Raw genomic sequence first — 19571 nt, forward strand, 5'->3', positions numbered from 1 at the left:
CTTCTGGCCTTTCCTATATATGTGGTGCTGAGGAATTGAACCCAGGGCTCCATGTATACTCTTGCCACTAGGCCATATTCCCAACCCCTGAAAACACTTATAAAACAGAAACACAGATTTTAGAAGTATAAAGAATATAACATTTATCCTAAGAATAATAAAAAATAATCATAATTTACGAGAAGTACTGATAATAATTAGAATCAAAAGGAAAAGAATATCCTTACGTATAGGAATTCTTCATTTTATCTTTGCAGTTCTGTAAATTTGAAACTGTCCTAAAAAAGTAAAGTCTGTCTTAAAAAAAAAAAAAGAGAACAACCTTGGATTTAAAGATGTTAGAGCTTAAAGAGATATAAGATATTGATTTATTGTACTTGGTCATTTTTCCATATGGTGAAACAAATTCCAAGAGAGGATATACCTTGCCCAAGTCACTCAATTTATCTTACTCTGTAAGATATACCCTATAGCTTACTCCTTCACATGATCTAGATGTATAGAATGTGGAATGTAGACCATACGGTCTGTCAATGTATGAAAGATTTAAAATTTGAACTGCTCTGGGGCTGGGGGTATGGCCTAGTGGCAAAGAGTGCTTGGCTTGTCTCATATACATGAGGCCCTGGGTTCAATTCCCCAGCACCAGCACCACATAAACAGAAAACGGCCGGAAGTGGCGCTGTGGCTCAAGTGGCAGAGTGCTAGCCTTGAGCAAAAAGAAGCCAGGGACAGTGCTCAGGCCCCGAGTCCAAGTCCCAGGACTGGCAAAAAAAAAAAAAAAAATTGAACTGCTCTAAAAATGTTTCCTCTAATGAAAGGTTTTGGTAATAAATTCATTCTTAGAAGTTACTATACAGTAAATAAAATGTTAATAAAATGTTAAACTTTCCTTGAAAACAAAGTTAATACCTCAAGTTTCAATTTCTTGATTTTAAGGGGCTTAGGTATGCATTTAGGGGTTAACAACACATGAAACAGTAACAGGGTGTTATTTCATAAGAAATTAAATCAATGTATAGCATTTAAAATAATGAGAAAGGTTTTCTTTCAACTTTCAAGGTGATTTATAGCCGAGTAAGCTTTATGACTGAGCTTTTTTGTGCTCACTCACACACTCTTTTTTTTTTTTTTTTTTTGGCCAGTCCTGGGCCTTGGACTCAGGGCCTGAGCACTGTCCCTGGCTTCTCTTTGCTCAAGGCTAGCACTCTGCCACTTGAGCCACAGCGCCGCTTCTGGCCGTTTTCTGCATATGTGGTGCTGGGGAATCGAACCTAGGGCCTCGTGTATCCAAGGCAGGCACTCTTGCCACTAGGCTATATCCCCAGCCCTTGAAGAGTCCACTTAAACTGCTTGCTATATTTTAAATTCGGGCGTGAAGTAGTATTCTTGTTCTTCTGAGGCTCACAAAGACTAGACTCACAGCTTAGTTATAGAGTGCCTTTTTAGCATGACTTAAAGCCTACACCAGTACTTTATTGTCAAATGTAAACTATCTTCATAAAGCTTAGAAAGTTAAGCAACTTTCCAGAGTTTGGCAAATCTTTTCAATCTACTCAGTATCTACTGTCAAGGAATAGTTCTACAGCTTTGCAAAGAGCTGAAATGGTTATTTTATTTTGTAATTTGTGGGGCTTGAACTCAATGCCTGGGCATTGTCCCAGAGCTTTTGTGCTCAAGACTAGCACTCTACCACTTAAGCCACAGTTCCACTTCAGGTTTTGGGGTGGTTAATTGGAGATGAGAGTTAGACTTTCTTGCCTAGGCTGGCTTCAAATTGAGAGCCTCAGAACTCAATTTCCTAAGCAGCTAGAATTACAGGTGTAAGCTACCAGTGCTCAGCATGAAAGGGTTATTTTAAACATATAAATGAGAGTACAAGTGCTACAACTCTGGGGTCCTTGGTTGCAATTCAGAAGCACAGAGCCTCATACTATTTTGACCTCTATTTGAAATGTCTTTACTAGGCTAAAAAACCACTACAAAAAAGGGTGAAGGTACAAAAAGAATAAATAAATCTACACTTACTGCTATGTTCTAAGACCAGATAGAAATCATACTACAAAATGTAATCTTCCAAAAACCAAAACACTCTGATTTAACCAGCAAACATTAATTAAGTTGTCAGGGAAAGGGTATAAAGAAACACAAGGCACAAGTCCAGCTCTTTACCTTAAGGACTTTCTAATTTAATCACACAGAGAACTAGGACCTGCCTGTTTGAAAAGTTACTGGCAGTAGAAAGCAGTTTATGACAACTGCCAAAAGAGTATGTGTATAGATCATATATATACACATATCATATACACATATACATAATGATATCCAATAGTTAAGGATTACTGATAAAAAATTACAAAAGTAAAGATCTGAATTTCTTCACATATAAAAATAAGATTTGGCCACATGCTCTGTAGTGTTCCCTTTAAGCTCTGAAATTTTATTATACTCTTATCACATATAGTAGTGACTTGGTATTAACTGACCACTAATTCAAGTAAATTTTTCTACTTTATAGTTCTATGAAAATAATGAAGCTTTAAAAAAGTTACCAACTCCCAAATAAAGTTTTCTCACATATATTGCAAAATATAAATACCCCAAACTGAATACAGCAGTTCACAAAAGTTTAATATTTCAAAGAGGAGGAACCTTAGTTTTAAGCTTCTCTCTTTATATACATTTCATGGAATGTTTCTCAATGATCAAAATAGGCTTTTAAAAGAACATTTTTTCACACCCAAAGATGTGCTTGAAATAACCCATGTCTCTATACACAGGAAGTGAGTAGAGAAAGGCTGCAAAAGTTCTGCACTTTTCTCTCCATTTTTTTAAGTTGTAATGGTTTTTTATATCTAGGCTACTTACTGATAGTCCAATGTATTCTGAAGCCCAATCAAAACTTTTTTTAGAGTAATACTCAAAACAAAGCAAATATTGGCCTAGTTATGACACTTGTTGTTCTAAAACATTAATAGCCCATTGTTCACTGTGGTTGCCTCAACAAGATAATACATTGAAAATCAGCATTTCCTGATAGGAAATGAATTCCCACTGTGTGTCACAGGACTCTAACCAAACACAGAGGGACAAAGCAGAAACAGCAATTCCTTTTGGGAATGTGTAAGAGATCAGAGTAATGAGAAAGACCCCCACCCCCTTGCTGTCATTTAAAATAGCATTTTCCTTCAACTCAACCTACAATTTTGCTATCACAGGAATGTTTTCCTAAAATGGCTTCAAATGTTTCAGACAAAGTTTGTTCAACATCCTGTAGATAGCAGCATCCTGTATATTCCTAACTATGGAGAATTTCCTTAGTTGTAAATGCTAAAATGGATGGGATAGTTTGACAAACTTTTGGGAGGTGCCATCAAAACAATGTAAGACAATTTTCAAGTAATTGTTGAAAAAGCATCAATATATGAAGGACAATACTTGTAACAGGCTTTATCTCTCACATTTTAGTAGGCAAAAACTGAAGCTCACTTACTCCAAGTACGATAACACTTATTTTTAAAATTTAATTAGTAAGAAATTTATTAGAAGATTCATACACAGAAAAGCCTACAGTAATTGATAGCTGCCCTAACAAGACATTAAGACTCTTGTTAAAACATTGAAAGTTTACATTGTTTTCTTTATTTTTTTCAGAATTGAATTTAAAGACATTTTTCTGCCAATTTCCACTCACTAGTGGATATTAGAAAACTCCAAGAAAAGAGAAAATTAGAAAGTTACTTTAAGAGATTACAATGATAATCTCTCAGTCATCATTTATTTAATGCTTAGTTTCTAGGACTTGAATAATACCTTATGCTAAATGGAAACATGTCAAAGAATTTGTATACAAATTAACATTAAATGTCATTAATTTCTAGCACTATTTAAAAAATAGATAATTTCAGAATTTTAAAAGAAGTACACTTAAAGTCTATCAAGTCTTCTGTCAAGAAACTAGCACACAAACACACAGACCTTACCTACCTCCAGGCCAAGAAAATGTCTTTTTATATTCTAGTTATAAACACAAAAATTCAAATGATGAAGTTCTCATGCCACCTGCCTTTAGAACAGCTGTCATTTGACTTAATTTTGTGATTAAAATTGTGAAACAGGCAATGCCAAACATAAAATCTATGATTCAGCAAAAATTCCTTCTTTTGTTACTTTATAACTTTGCTGTGTAACTCTATAACTCTGCTGGCAGGATAAAGGGTACAATTCATTTCTAAAGTTGCTTGGTTCTCAGCACCAAGTAAGAAAATGTCACTTATGTGAAGTAATGTCAATTTCAACATTCAAAGAAGCAAGAAAACGGATTAGAGAGCTAAAATATGAAAACATTTTAAATACAGAACTTATAGCCAAATTTCAAAGCCTTAGGATTAGCACTGAATAGCCTTAGCCTAGACTCTGAAAATTACAAAGATCCATTTTAAAAGCAAATATAACATCACAATTTTTTCCTCAAATATTTAAGCCTGAACAAAACACTTGCTTTTATTTCTTGGAATGTGTTTTATACCTCTGAGTATTATTATTTTTGTTGAAAAGGACAGTTTCTATAAAACAAAGGTTCAAATAGTTTAGGATATATAGCAAGCAGGTTAAATAAATTACAGACTATGCCATATGTTCTTAATTTAAATAACATAAATTTCATGTAATTTGGGTTATTTAGCTTAAATCAACATTCCCACAAAGTACTATGTAAATGTTATGTTGAAAAGTGCATTAGAACTCATCTATTTCAAAATCTATGCTATAGATAGTAAAACTGAGGATCAAGAAGGTTAGATAGGGCTGGGGATATAGCCTAGTGGCAAGAATGCCTGCCTCGGATACACGAGGCCCTAGGTTCGATTCCCCAGCACCACATATACAGAAAACGGCCAGAAGCGGCGCTGTGGCTCAAGTGGCAGAGTGCTAGCCTTGAGCGGGAAGAAGCCAGGGACAGTGCTCAGGCCCTGAGTCCAAGGCCCAGGACTGGCCAAAAAAAAAAAAAAAAAAAAAAGGTTAGATAAACTGCTCACAATACCCATCTCAAACACTCATGTTGCCTGACTTTGAATCCAACATACTTTCACTATTGTACTGAGCAATATTCCCTTCCACAGAAGTTCTTACCCACTAACTATGGTTATAATACTGAGGCCTACCGTGCATGGCCTATAAAGACAAGTAGGTGAGAAGGATCTCCATTTCCACAGAGCACTATCACCCTTTCACAAGAGCCTCTGCTTCCTGGATACTGTCCAAAAATGGGACTGAAAGCAAAAGCATATTTGGTAGAAGCAGCACGGAAATAAACTAGTCATTAAAATAGGAATGATCAATTTATAGTATGCATATCTATATTAACCGAAGTATGGTTCGATATTAAACATTCTCTTAGAATGAGGTAGGCCTTCTCGATAAGATGACAGACTAGAAGCTTCTTTTGTATATGAGAAGAGTTTGGGTAACAAAGGATATAAACAGACACATACAGCTTCGGCCACTTGATTCTTGACAAAGTGCTGAAAACATACACTTGAAGAAAAGACAGTCTCTTCAAACAAATGGTTCTAGAAAGACTGGATATCCACATGTTGAAGACTGAAGCTAGATCCCTATCTCTTACCATGTTGAAAAAGCCAATTCAAAAAGGATAAAAAATTTTAACGTAAGATTTGAAATTTTGAAACTACTTAAAATGAAATATAGAGAAAACATATGCACACACATGCCTTTCTGAAGGGGACCATCACAGCTTAGGAAACACAAGCAAGAACTGACAGATCCAAGTACATCAAATTAAAAAGCTTTGGCATGGGAAATAATTACCAGAGTGAAGAGGACCACCTATAGAATGGGATGAATTGCCAACACGGAATTCATATCCATAATATTTAGAAAAACTAAAAATTTTGATACCAAAAGAAATAATTCAATCAACCAATGCTAAAATGAATTGAACAGAAGCTCAAATAAGTTAAAACATGAAAAAAGGTCCAATGTCTTTAGCCACTACAGGAATGCAAATCAAAACCACCTGATTTCCAATTTGTAAATGAAACTATAATTTCATCTCATGCCAGTCAGAATGGCTATCAGAAAGACTATCAAGAAAACAGTAAACAATTGCAAAATTCCTAGAGCTGATAAACACCTTTAATGAAGTAGAAGGATATAAAATCAACACACAATAATCAGTAGCTTTTCTGTGATATCCCAAATAGGCAGATGGAGGGGTAAAGTAGAATAGGTCCATTCACAATAGGATCAAAACAAAAACGAACAAACAAAAAAAGGAGGGATGGGGATAAAAGGGGTGGGGAAGAACAATGAAAGAAGTGACATCAATCAAGATGCATTGTATTCATAAATGGTAACTCCTTTAAAAAAAATCTCAGGGACAATACTACACCCTAGACAAACACAAAACAAACAAACAAACAAAAGATCAAATCAAAATGAAACATCAAACCCCTGGAATCAACCTAACCTAACAAGATGAATGACTTCTACAATGAAAATTATAGAACTTAGAAGAAAGTATTGAAGACAGCAGTGGAAGATGGAAATATCTCCCACATTGATGGATTGGCAGAACATCATTAAAATGGCCATTCTACCAAAGGTGATCTACAAATTAAATGCAATATTATTTGTCAAGACACAAATATAATTCTCCACAGAGATAAGAGATATCAATTTAAAAATTCATATGGAAGAACAAAAGGACTTGAATAGCCAAAGCATTTCTAAGCAAACAAACAAATCCAAAACAATGCAGGAGGTATTACAATTCCAGGCTTCAAACTAAACTATACTATAAAGTCATAATAACAAAAACTACTTGGACTGACATAAAAACAGATCTTAAGACCAACAGAACCAACTAGAAGATCTAGAAATGAACCTACACACCTACAGCCATCTGATTTTTTTAAATTTTATTTTATTTTTTTACCAACGAGCCAAAATACATGTTGGAACAAAGAATAGCCTCTTCAACAAATGGTGCTGGGAAAAATAGATACCTACCTGTAGATGACTGAAACCGGATCCCTGTCTTTAATCTTGTACTAATTCATCTACTCAAAGTAGATCAAAGACTTCAAGTTAAGACCTAAAACTCTGAAACTACTACAGGAAATAGTAGAGAAAACAATATGATTTATTGGCATAGGCAGAAATTTCCTGAATAAAATTCCAAGGGCTCAGCAAATAGAAGAGAGAGTTGACAAATGGTATTACATCAAGCTAAAATGCTTCTGCACAGTGAGAGATATCGTCACTAAGTTAAAGACACCCTATAGAAGAGGAGATCTTTGCTAGCTACATACCAATAAAGGGTCTAATAACCATAATATACAAGGAGCTAAAAAGTTAAAACCCTAAAGAATCAATGACTCAATTAATAAATGGGTAAAGGAGCTAAACAGACACTTCTCAGAAGTACAAATGGCCAAAGAATACATGAAGGCTCAATATCCCTGGCCCTAAAGGAAATGCAAACTAAACAAAAACCATTCTATTCACTCTAGTCAGAATGGCCAGCTTCAAGAATATGAACAACAGGGCTGGGGATATAGCCTAGTGGCAAGAGTGCCTGCCTTGGATACACGAGGCCCTAGGTTCGATTCCCCAAGCACCACATATACAGAAAACGGCCAGAAGCGGCGCTGTGGCTCAAGTGGCAGAGTGCTAGCCTTGAGCGGGAAGAAGCCAGGGACAGTGCTCAGGCCCTGAGTCCAAGGCCCAGGACTGGCAAAAAAAAAAAAAAAAAAAAAAAAAAAAAAAAAGAATATGAACAACAAATACTGGCAGGATATAGGGAAAAAAGAACTCTAATACACTACTGGTGGGAATGTTACCAGTTACAATGAAAGGCAGTATTTAGATACATTAAAAAAACCAAAAGTGCCCACGTCCTGAGTTCAAGCCCTGTGAATGACACTCCCTCCCCCCCAAATGTAAACATATTTCTTTCTGGGAGCCAGTGGCTCACTCACACCTGTAATCCTAGCTTCTCAGGAGGCTGAGATCTGAGGATTGTGGTTCCAAGCCAGTCTGGGCAGGAAAGTCTATGAGACTCTTATCTCTAGTTAACCACCAGAAAACTGGAAGTGGTGCTGTGGCTCAGAAGCGTTGGAGCACTAGCCTTAGGCAGAAAAAGCTCAGAGACAGCACCCAAGTGCTGACTTCAAGCCCCACAACCAACAAAAATAAAACTACATTACGATCAAGTAATGCCACTTGCAGGAATTTAACCAAAAAGACTTCAAGTCAGGACAAAAAAGACACCTGCAGACCCATGTTCACTGCAGCATTATTCACAATAGTCATATTATGGAAAGAGTCCAGAAACCCTACAACCAATGAATAGTTTTTTTTATGTGATTTTTATATATACATAGAATTTTATTCATCTACTAGAATAATATTATGTTATTTGTAAGGAGCTGGATGGACCTGGAAAAACTGTATTGAATGAAATACGTCGGGCTCTGAGAAAAAAGGGTTCATGTTTTCTTTTATATGTGAAAATTAGAGCAAAATGTATACATAAAGGAAAACATACAGGGCCATATGTATATATACATGATCAAACTGACATATATGCAGGGGTAGGCTTCCATGTTATAACTCCTTTGAACAATTAAAAGAGAGTTGAACAACATGAATATCAGGATGCTGAAACACGTCTACTTGTCTGTTTTCTGTCTTCTAGGAGAACTTATTTCAGAGACTGAGTGGTACATGTCTGTATTGGATCTTGATGTATATTGAAAAAGAGTTTGAAAGCTGCTTATCCAAAGCTGAATAATTAAAAACTAAATTGAGCAAGCAATTGAAGGTAAACATCTACACTGTTGTTAGAGGCTGATTTCATTTTAATCAGGAGGCTTTGGGGTGAGAAGATAATAGCCAGATTTACTCCTTAAATATCAAAAAAATAATCTTCAGACACACAACTTATTTAAACTAAAGCTTTATTTTCTGTACCACTTGTAAGAATTCTGAGTTATCTACAATTTTTTCTCAGTTCTAATACATTGCCTTTAAAGTTTCTGAAATAAATGTATAGTTTCTTGAAGAAGTTTAGGGTATTCTAAATTGGAAAAGGTCTTGGAATAGTTGAACTTTAGCTAAGTACAAAGAAGTAAATCAGTCTCTTGATTCCCTGACTAGAACTTTTCTCTGTGATTCTAGGATTGTACTTTATTCATACCTCCTTGTGAAGTTAGAAGATTACTAAATACCATTATAACTAAGTTACAAAGAGAAAAACAAAGCATGGTGATGTCAGGAAATCTGAGACCAAAAGGATGAAACAAATGTCACCTGGCAAACATTACATTTTCAACATTCAAGTTTGAATGCAAGTCAACTAGTGAAAATTGCACTGGATGGATATATCTACTCTTTTAGAAGAGTGTACAATAAACACAAAACAGAGGGAGACAAAATTCAATACAAACATCACAAAGCTCAGCCTTGTGTACATGCCCATTTTAGCACTGAATAATCAAACACTTCACAGGCACTTAAAATCCAGTTACAGCACCAGTATGTGAGAAGTGAAAGTCAGACTCCTTTGCAAAGACAAAATTGTTGAACATCGATCTCATTGAACAATAATTCTCCTATAGTTTGACTTACCATTCATGTCATAAGCTAGAGAAAACAGTCACGGAACTGCAGGAACTGCCGAGGCATGGAACAGAACTTTGGGCTATAGCCTGCTCCAACTCTTCTGACAAATACTCAACAGCAACAGACAAAGCATCATTATGACAGAAATAAAGGCTCTTTAGATGCTGCCTTTTTTAATTCAATGAACCCACTCTTACACACAAAGTTCATGCCACGATGTCTCGAAATTCAGTATTACCAGATTATGTTATAAAAGGGTCCAAAAACCTCAGTGCAAAACAGTACCTCAAACACTTTTATGTTAAGTAATTAGCAGTTGTGAGACTACTAATATTTTCCTTCGTGTGAACTGTTAATGTCATCACCAAACACTTAAAAATAATTTTAAGGAAAAAAACCCCAGATTATTAAAGAAAATAATTAGTTCAATAAAAAAGCCAAAGGTTTCTTCCTAAGAAGAATAATGCATGTTACTAGCAGCTGGCACAAAATTAACTATGTATCTTATCTATGCTTCTCCCTAAGCTGTGGGCTATCAGTAATACAAAAGACAATCCATTACTTACAGAAAAAAATGAAGCTGCTGTACATTTCTTTAGCTGGTTTTTGTGTGGCAATTCTGATGCAATGCTGCCCTAAAAGTGAACTTTGTTTTAAACAGCAAGATATCCTCACTGGTGTGGTTGGAGCAAGGGTGGAGCCCGCTCTGAGGGAAACAACACACCCAGGCAGATTTCAGTAAGTGCACATCAACGTCACCATCACCACAACATTGTCCAGGGCCTCAGAGTCAAAATTAATTGGTTTATCATGCTCAAAGAAATGGGGCGAGTTCTTGTTTGTACATTAGCTTTCCTGCCTATAGACATATTTCTTTCTCTTTTTTTTTTTGGTCAAGAATAAATTGATAAAACACAGGATAATTCTTGAAGATCAACCAACACAATGTTAGGTGGAAGTAGACTACTATAAAGGAAGTACCAACTTCTAAGTTTAGCAACAGCAGTTTTTACATTTCTCAAGGTGTTAGAAATGTTGCTCATTCTGTACATTTCTTCGGCCTCTATCAGGGACAAACATGAAGACAAATAAATTGCTCATTTTTCTCTTTATTAATATTCTGCTTCTGGCAATGACATAAATGGTAAGTTGAACTATAGAATTATTGTTTGATGAAGTCCATGTTCAATTATTTTATTACCAACTAGCAATTACCATTGCCTTCAAACACAAGGTTTGTAGCCTTACAAATTTTCAATGAAAATCACTACTATGCATATTACACTTTAAAATTTTAATACTTATACTTTCAAATTATTTGTTAAGAATCTTCGTTTTATAACTTACAATATTTCATAGAACATATGCATAAAGTCTATCTAAAAATCTTTTTATTGAAACTATCATAATACATCTGATAATTGTTTAAAGTGATTTTAATCAATATACCAATTTATGTATATGCACAGAGACATTTATTTTTCATTTGATTCATATAATCATGAAATAAATAAAAGATAAATTTCTCTGATTAAAATATCCAAACATGTGCAAAGAGCAATGTAATTATTTACAGGGGATTTAAAAGAAGCAATGGAAAAGGTTTTGGGAGAAAACCAAGAAAATATTATTTTTAGAGGAAAATGTTGTTACATTACTCTCACCAACTGTTATTCCCTCATACTGAAAGAATAAATCAGTCTGCAGTATTGGGCATTTAGTATTTTTTTTTTTTTTTTGGCCAGTCCTGGGCCTTGGATTCAGGGCCTGAGCACTGTCCCTGGCTTCTTCCCGCTCAAGGCTAGCACTCCGCCACTTGAGCCACAGCGCTGCTTCTGGCCGTTTTCTGTATATGTGGTGCTGGGGAATCGAACCTAGGGCCTCGTGTATCCGAGGCAGGCATTCTTGCCACTAGGCTATATCCCCAGCCCGCATTTAGTATTTTTGATAGAGGGCCTGCAACACCCTCTTTCAGTGTCCTAGGAAAGGAGTGCTGATGGATATAGCCTTTGTTGAATTATGAGGCCACTCTTGCCATGTGATTAATTACCATTCAAAAATACTCCTTTCATTGCCCAAGTGCTTAATTATTTTTCTAGCCATGTATGTGATCATAAATCACCTGCTGCTATCTTTTGTTCTTCCTTATCTCACACTTAATCTGAACAACTCTAAGGCACTGGTTGGACATTTATTAGAAGAATCTCATCTCATCTTTTGTATTAGCACTGTTGGAAATATCTGTTTTCAAGTCAAACTTCACTTTCACAGCTGCAAAGGAAATGACAAGAGAAGAAAAACACAGCCAATATATATCAGCAATTAATTCCATCCACAACTGTCCAGCTGTTTGTGCATGGAAGAATCAGTCTGTTTCCTTTTGGGGCTTTCACCACTGAAAATTGATACTGAACATTCAGAGACACAAGCTGTTTGTAACATGTCAGGAATGTGCACAAGCTCACATAGAGTTGAAGAGACAAAATGAAATCCAGATTCAGTTTTCTTGGGGCTTTCCAGTATTATTTCAGAGCTTTACAAACTCATAAAAACACCCAGGGTCACGAGAGAAAAATACATTTAAAAAGTCTCCCTTCTGAATATGATCCTTCCAATAACGAGGAATATCTGCCAGTAACATCAGATTTAGTATCAAGTACAGTCACTCTGATATATTGGCATAGAGGAGGTGTGACATTCTTAGGAATCCACATGCCCTCAGCATGTTACATCCAACCAATGCTTTTTTGAATACACAGCTGCTTGTCCAATGTGTAGCTAGTACCATTAAAACATCCTTATAAATGTGAAGGTGGTTGGAAAACAATGCTTTCCTCTCAGTTATATAGTAAAGCAAATCTCTCTTGGTTAGTGTAGACATTATTTGGTATCCATATACCTGCTAGTTTCAGGTACACACACACACACACACACACACACACACACACACACACACTCTCTCTCTCTCTCACATAAAATCTTTTGAGGTAACTTTTCCTTCTTTCTCCTTTGGTTTGTTAATTTTTTTTTTTTTTTTTGGCCAGTCCTGGGGCTTGGACTCAGGGCCTGAGCACTGTCCCTGGCTTCTTTTTGCTCAAGGCTAGCACTCTGCCACTTGAGCCACAGCGCCACTTCTGGCCATTTTCTGTATATGTGGTGCTGGGGAATCGAACCCAGGGCCTCATGTATATGAAGCAGGCACTCTTGCCACTAGGCCATATCCCCAGCCCTGGTTTGTTAATTTTAACGCAAAGTACTTTTCTTTTTATGAAGGTCCTGGGCCTTGAATTCAGGGCATGGGTGCTGTCCCTGAGGTTTTTTTTTTACTCAAGGCTAGCAATGTACCACTTGGACTACAGCTTCATTTCTGGAAAGATGGTATTTTTAAAACAAATAATTCCAAACAGTTGGTCTCTGGTGGCTCAAACCTATAATCCTAGCTATTCAGGAGGCTGAGAGCTGAGGATATTGGCTCAAAGAAAGCTGGGGTAGGAAAGTTTCTGAGATTCTTATCTAAAATTAACCACAAAAAAAAGCTGCATGTGTAGTGGCTTAGGTGGTAGAGTTCCAGTCTTGAAAAGGCTAAGGGACAGTGCCCAAACTGAGTTCAAGCCCCAGTGCCAACACACACACACACACACGCGCGCGCAAATATAGTTGTTACATAGTTTAGCTTTTTAATTTTTCTTTTTAAATTAAAAAGCAAAACAGGCATTTCTATGATTGAACTCTTTGTCCTGAGGGGCTTCCTCCTTCTGCTCACTAATAATTAACATCAGCTACATAAAAGTTTATATATTCTCAAATACAACATAGATGTGACATTCATGCTGGGTACCTCTAGGGTCTAGGACTTACCAAATATAAGACAAATGATTGGAAATTCAAGAGGGAAGAAGGGAAGTCATAGAGTTGGAGGGAGAGAGGGATTGGAAAAGAGAGAGAGGATGAGGAAGAAGGACAGAAAAGAGAAAGAAGAGGAGGGGAGAAAAAGGGTAGGGGAGACAGGGAGGGAAGGAAAAGAGATAAAAGAGTGATAGAAACAGAGAATTCAATCCACGATGATGAGAAGCTGTTAGCATGATGTTTTATTTGTTAACCACATACAGGTACAGTAGCTGGGAGGATCATGGCTTGAGGCCAGCTAGGGCCAAAAGTTCATGAGATTCCATCTCAACTGAAAAATGTGGGCATGGTGACCTGGTGGGAAACATAAAGGAGGATTATAGTCCAGGCTGGCCAGGGTAGAAAGTAAGACCCTATCTCAAAAATAGCCAAAGCAAGAAGAGGCTCAAATAGTACAGTACTTGCCTAACAAGTGCAAGACACCAAGTTCAAATCCTAATATTGAAAAAATAAAAAAGGATACACATGTTAAGTACTTAAATAGTGGTATAATGAAAGTCAAGTACACTACCACAAAGGACTTTTTCTTTTATAGCAATCATCATCTGGTCCAGGATATACCAAGGGAGGGGGAAGAGAAGTTTAATCTTTTAGCTGATGGTGACATTATATCTAGAAGTATGGTAGAACCATCAATGACTAAAATAGCCACAGGGATGAGCTTGGCTTGGCAGGCTTCAATTCTGTGGGACATTCAGTCTAGCTTGAAATGTCTTTAGGAAGGCAGTTCCTCATCTACATGACTAGTTAAGAAAAGGAGAGGTCTGTCTGAGCGGTTTAAATCAGACTGCTTAAACTCATGACAGTCTAAGCCTACACTGGCATTAAAAAAGACCCTTTCAAGGTGGTCATCAATATGAAATGTAAACATGAGTTATCTATAATTTTAATTAGACATTTCATTATAAATAATTTGAAACATAAATCTGAAAAGATTTTACAATAACTGCAATATAATCATCACCTAAGTTCTAATATTAATGTTATACTGTACTCTCTTTGTTGTATTATTTATGCATTCACTTCACATTCTATCCACCTATTAATCTATTCTTAGTGAATTTTAAGGTAAAGTATAGATATCGGTACACTCCACCAAATACTTCAAACTCCTTATATATACACACAGAACAATAATTGCACCTCCAAAAGTTCCTTCATGCCTTTTCCCAGGTGAGTCCTGCCCCACAGTTCCACCCTCTGCAACCTCATTAGAACATTTTCTGTTCTGTCATGCAACTTACATTTGGTCACACACAATGACAACTGGCAGACATGAACAAAATAGACAGGAAGAACTTAGGAAGGGATCATAAAGCTAAAAGAAGTATAGACTAAGCTACTTACATACTTAGTTTCTTAGATGAGAGAAATGAAATTCATAAAGTTCTGGCTGCCTGTACCAGTCACCCACCTAGCTGTTGTTTTGGCAGGGCCTAGTCTACCAAGATTTTTTGGCAGCAGAAGCTGGAAATATGCTGGCTCAGAGGAAGAGCTCTTCTACTCACTGGCTGTAGATCTTAAATATGTTCTCTGATTTGGGTTTCTAAAATTCTTTTGAGATTCAAGTTTTCCCAGCTATAGAACAAAAGCAATCTCAACTCATAAAGATGCATGTATTAAAAGAAAACATTTGTACATGTGATTACATAAGACGAGGCTAAGCAAAATGAACTCCAAGAGAAGGAAACAGGAGGATTTTATTGTTGTCATTATGTTTAATGTACTAGGTGAATTTCCTTTGGCGTACTCCATGTGGTTACTGTATATGATTTTGGTACACTGGATATTGTATATATGCTTACCTGAACTAGGGAAGGGAAAGAAAAATGAAGGAGGGTGTAACAAATATGACAAGAAATGTACTTACTACCTTATTATGTAACTGTACCCACTCTGTATATCACCTTGTCAATAAAATTTAATTTTTAAAAAAGAAAACATTTGCAAAGTGCCTGGCATGTAGTAAGTAATTAAAGGAAACATGGCACTGGGGGAATGGCTGACAGTTAAGGTACAATTCAAAAATTAGTACAATTATATATTCCTTTCTATTATGCTACCCCTTGTTTGGTTCTCATTTTGTACATGCAAGGAAAATAACAGCAAATTACATCTTTTAAAAAAAGAATACTATTTTCTCTTTTACTATGTCAGAACTGGAGGTGAGGGGCACAGATTTGTGATTGTGCAGTGACTTAGTTTTAACTTACATACTTACATCTTTTCCTGTCATTGTAATAAAAACATCCCTTTGCTTAGTGTACCATTCCTTCTCTTTGTTAAGTGAAGACACAAGGCCTAGCCTGGGGCTGGTGGCTCACTCTGATAATCCTAGCTAGGCTGGGATCTGAGGATCTGGTTCAAAGCCAGCTCAGACAAGAAAGTCCATGAGTCTCTTATCTTCAATTAATCACCAAGAACCAGGTTGGCACTGTAGTTCAAGGGGTAGAGTACTAGCCTTGAGCAAAAAGCTTAGGGACAGGAGCCAGGCCTTGAGTTCCAGCCACAGGATTGGCATGTATGCATGTGTATATAAATAGAAACACACACACATACACAATTACAAGGCCTAATTAAAATTAATCAATTTCCTTCATATACTCAGAAGTTTAAAGCTCCTTCCTCTTCGTTTCTAAGATTTTGTCTATATAATGTATTATAGAACTCCTCACAGTTGATAGCTGCACCTCCATATCAGAATCTTGTCCAATGGAGGGAACCATCTATATCTGCTCTATGGATATGTCTGGATAACAGGTGTTCAGTTATAATCAAAGTAGAAAGAAAACCATAAGATGAATATTCATCAAAAAGAAAAACAAATTTCAGGAAAATGGGGGATACGGAGCTGATTACAGGGCATAATAACAGGTATAGTATTAAAGACAATAAAAGCCAACTGTGCGGGGGCTGGGGATATGGCCTAGTGGCAAGAGTGCCTGCCTCGGATACAAGAGGCCCTAGGTTCGATTCCCCAGCACCACATATACAGAAAACGGCCAGAAGCAGCGCTGTGGCTCAAGTGGCGGAGTGCTAGCCTTGAGCGGGAAGAAGCCAGGGACAGTGCTCAGGCCCTGAGTCCAAAGCCCAGGACTGGCCAAAAAAAAAAAAAAAAAAAAGCCAAACTTATGAATAATAAGAGAAATGACCACTGCTAAATGGTTGAAGTGCTACTGGAATAATTCAGTTATGTACTTTATATATTTAACCCCACATACTCTCCACAATAATCTTGCAGATATAAAGACTAAAACTGAGAGGTTAAGCCAGTAAGGTCATATCACTAATGGTAATGAAGAAGTAAAAAACTGATTAAAAAAATCACAGGTGATCTTCATAACAGCCTATTTTACATACAATAAAGGGGATCTGGATTGTAAAACAAATCCTGACAGTCATGGGGACAACCAAACTGTATGAGAGCTTCAGCTGAGGGAGCAAAATCCAAGGAGAAGATCAAGAGGATCATGGTTCAAGACTACCTTGGGCAGAAAGGTCTGTGAGACTCTGAAAAATAACCAGAAAAAGCAGGACTGGAGATATGGCTCAAGTGGTAGACCAAGTGGCTCTCTAGGTTGGTGAAACCCAACTTTTGTTTGGCATTATCTTTGGCAATTTCTGTAACTTACCTATTGAGGAATACTCTGGTTCTGCCTCCCTTATAAAAATAGGTTTGTGAAGAAAAGCTTTCTATAAGCTTCCACCTTGAAGTTTAAATCTTCAAGTCTAATAGCCCTCTAACAAACTATTCCTTACTCCTACCTTGTCTGTTTACTGGTATAGCTGACACACAGGTGGTGAGCAACTTGAAGCCAGAGCCCCTCTGGACTAGCACAAGCCCCAACCCAGAAGGAGTTAAAAATAGTATGGATGCTAAATGAATAGTCTCCATTGCCTACTTAATGTTTGATAGATAGCTAATTGTTAAAGAGGAATCGATTATAGAAAATGCAAGATAGGGTACAAAGGAAAGGTGATTAATGTTCAAAATAGTTTTTCCTTCATAGTCATAATCTACAATGACTGATAAGACTATTGAGACAGGAAATGAAATTTAGTCAGTCATTAGTTTCACTGGTTAGACATTCCCACTTAAAACAAAAAATTAAGTGAGGTGCCAGTGGCTTATGCCTTTAATCCTATTCAGGAGGCTGAGATCTTAAGACCACTGTTCGAAGCTAGCCTGGGCTAGCTAGTCGGTGAGACAGTTACCTCCAGTAAACCACTCAAAAAGCCAAAAGTTGCACTGTGGCTCAAGTGGTAGAGTGCTAGCCTTGAGCAAAAAGAAGCTCAGGGACAGCACCTAGGCCTAAAGCTTAAGCCACAGGACTGGCAAAGAAAACAAAAACAAAAAAACACACCACACTGGTAAGCCTGTATTGTATCTTTAAGGTTGCCAAACCTGTAGTGGAAATACACATTATGGCTTTGACTCTGCCGTATAATAACAATTCTGAAAATAATCACTTCTTGGAAAATAAAGACTATATAAAGAATGCAGAATAAAGAGAGGAATAATACATATGTGCTATTGAATTACCTACAGATGCTAAGTGGTGATGGCTCATGCCTTTAATTCTAACTACTGAGGATGCTGAGATCTGAGAATTGCAATTCCTAGCCAGCCTGGGCAGGAACATGATACTCTTATCTCCAATTAACTATCTTTGCTAATCAACGAAGATGTCAATAACATACGTTGAAGAAAAGACAGCCCCTTCAACAAATGGTGTTGAGAAAATGATATCAACACATAGAAGACTGAAACTGGTCCCTTACCTTTCACTTTATACAAAAATCAACTCAAAATGGATCGAGGATTTTAATGTAAGCCAGGCACCTTGGTAAAAATCTCTTTAGTTGTGAAACTTATTTTACATTTTAAGTACTTTATTCCATAAAAGCCATAGCCAAATATCTTTCAATCTTGTGAAATTTAAGTATTATGACTACAGGCCTACTAAATGATTTTAGTTTCTACAAGATTAAGCTCTAGAACGTGAAGTACTGTTCCATGACAAGAGCCACATCCTGTCCTCTAGCATTTTTAAAGGTTTCCCTCAAACTACAGTATGTCTTTTCTAACACATGGCAAGAGAGAGAGTTAAGACATTTTCCTTCCATCTCCATCCCCATCCTTTAACCCTTACAAAATTCTGCTGCTTCCCATAAATGTCTTTTGGTGTTTGCATTCCTTGGTTGGTAGGTTTGTAATTCACTCAGGCAAAGTGGTATAATGAGAGGACGTTTAACTAAAACAAAAACAAAACTGATTTGTAAACATAGCACTTCTTTGCTTTCTGTCTAAGTATTGCTAACAAAAAGTATTGCTAGCTGGGAATATGGCCTAGTGGCAAGAGTGCTTGCCTCGGAGCCCTGGGTTCGATTCCCAAGCACCACATATATAGAAAACGGCCAGAAGTGGTGCTGTGGCTCAAGTGGCAGAGTGCTAGCCTTGAGCAAAAAGAAGCCAGGGACAGTGCTCAGGCTCTGAGTCCAAGACCCAGGACTGGCAAAAAAAAAAAAAAAAAAAAAAAAAAAAAGTATTGCTAAAAAAGTATCAACTTCTACATTTTAATAATCATGTAGTCTATTGTGATTTCAGATTTTAAAAGCTTTATTTAAAAATCAATTCATTAATAAATATTTTTCACTTTTGGCTTAAATTCTTTTTTTTTTTCCTTTCTGGTGCCAGTTCTGGGGCTTAAACTCAGGGCCTGGGAGCTGTCCCTGAACCTTTGTGCTCAAGGCCAGCACTCCACCATTTGAGCCACATCTCTACTTCCAGCTTTTTTTGGTGGTTAATTGAAGATAAGAGTCTCACAGACTTTACTGCCTGAAGTTGGCTTCAAACTTAATTAAGATCTCAGCTTCCTGAGTAGGTAGGTTTACAGCATGAGACACTCACACCCAGCTTCATTTATTTTTACTAACAATCATTTCACACCTATTAAGCAGGTAGTAGATTACAAGAAACAGGATCCCTGGCCCTAAAATATTAGCAATTTAGTAGA

General features: G+C 36.8%; 1 protein-coding gene across 5 annotated transcripts in view; it reads right to left on the bottom strand.

The window, feature by feature from the left end:
* Add3 (adducin 3) overlaps positions 1-19571 on the bottom strand; it is an 85506-nt gene that overhangs the window by 34275 nt on the left and 31660 nt on the right. For 2 of the 5 annotated variants that reach the window (XM_048338290.1, XM_048338285.1), the window contains exon 1: positions 3991-4098. The exons of 1 other annotated variant lie outside the window; for it this stretch is intronic. The gene's annotated coding sequence lies outside the window, so the exon portion shown is untranslated. Of the gene's footprint in view, positions 1-3987; positions 4099-10214; positions 10622-19571 lie in introns of those variants that run through there. 2 more of the 5 variants (XM_048338288.1, XM_048338286.1) reach the window with 2 other exon arrangements.

This window comes from Perognathus longimembris, chromosome 2 (genome assembly GCF_023159225.1).
Source record: "Perognathus longimembris pacificus isolate PPM17 chromosome 2, ASM2315922v1, whole genome shotgun sequence".
Lineage (NCBI taxonomy): Eukaryota > Metazoa > Chordata > Mammalia > Rodentia > Heteromyidae > Perognathus > Perognathus longimembris.